The following is a 558-nucleotide window of genomic DNA, read 5'->3' on the forward strand; positions in this document are numbered from 1 at the left end:
TGAATTACAGCAGCTGGGCAACCGACTGTGAAATTGAGTAGACCTGCCCCTCGGAAAATAATCCCCAATCCCTCCTGTCACCAGGGCAAAGGTGTTTGCCTGGCAGCTGTCACAGCTCTGTGAGCGATCTTAATTTCGGAGCAACTTTCTGCCCCTCCACGCACACCCCAGGAGGGGAGCGGGATGAGCGGGCTCTCCCTTGGGCTCCAGGGGGCTGCGGGGATGGAGGCTGTGCCACGGGCAGGCTGTGCCATCCCAGCTGGAAGGACCGAGCATCCCGGGACGCAGCGGCACCCCCCGAAGGCTCAGCTCAGGCTCCCGGACGCCCCCGCGGAAACCGGCTCTCGGCGGCCCTGCCCCGGGGGCCGGGACACCTCCCCGGGCTGAGGGCAGGGGCGGGGGGCCCGCGCAGCTCCGGCCGCTTCCCCGCCCGCGTCCCCTCCCCCTGGCGGGGCGGGAGCGGGGCCGGGCCGGGGAGGAGCAGCAGCCGGAGCCGGGGCCGGATCGCGGCGGCTCCAGCGGAGCCCCCGAAGTTTGCGCTGCCGGCGGAGGCGGCTC

The sequence above is a fragment of the Catharus ustulatus genome, chromosome 2, assembly GCF_009819885.2.
Source record: "Catharus ustulatus isolate bCatUst1 chromosome 2, bCatUst1.pri.v2, whole genome shotgun sequence".
In the NCBI taxonomy this organism is placed as follows: Eukaryota; Metazoa; Chordata; class Aves; order Passeriformes; family Turdidae; genus Catharus; species Catharus ustulatus.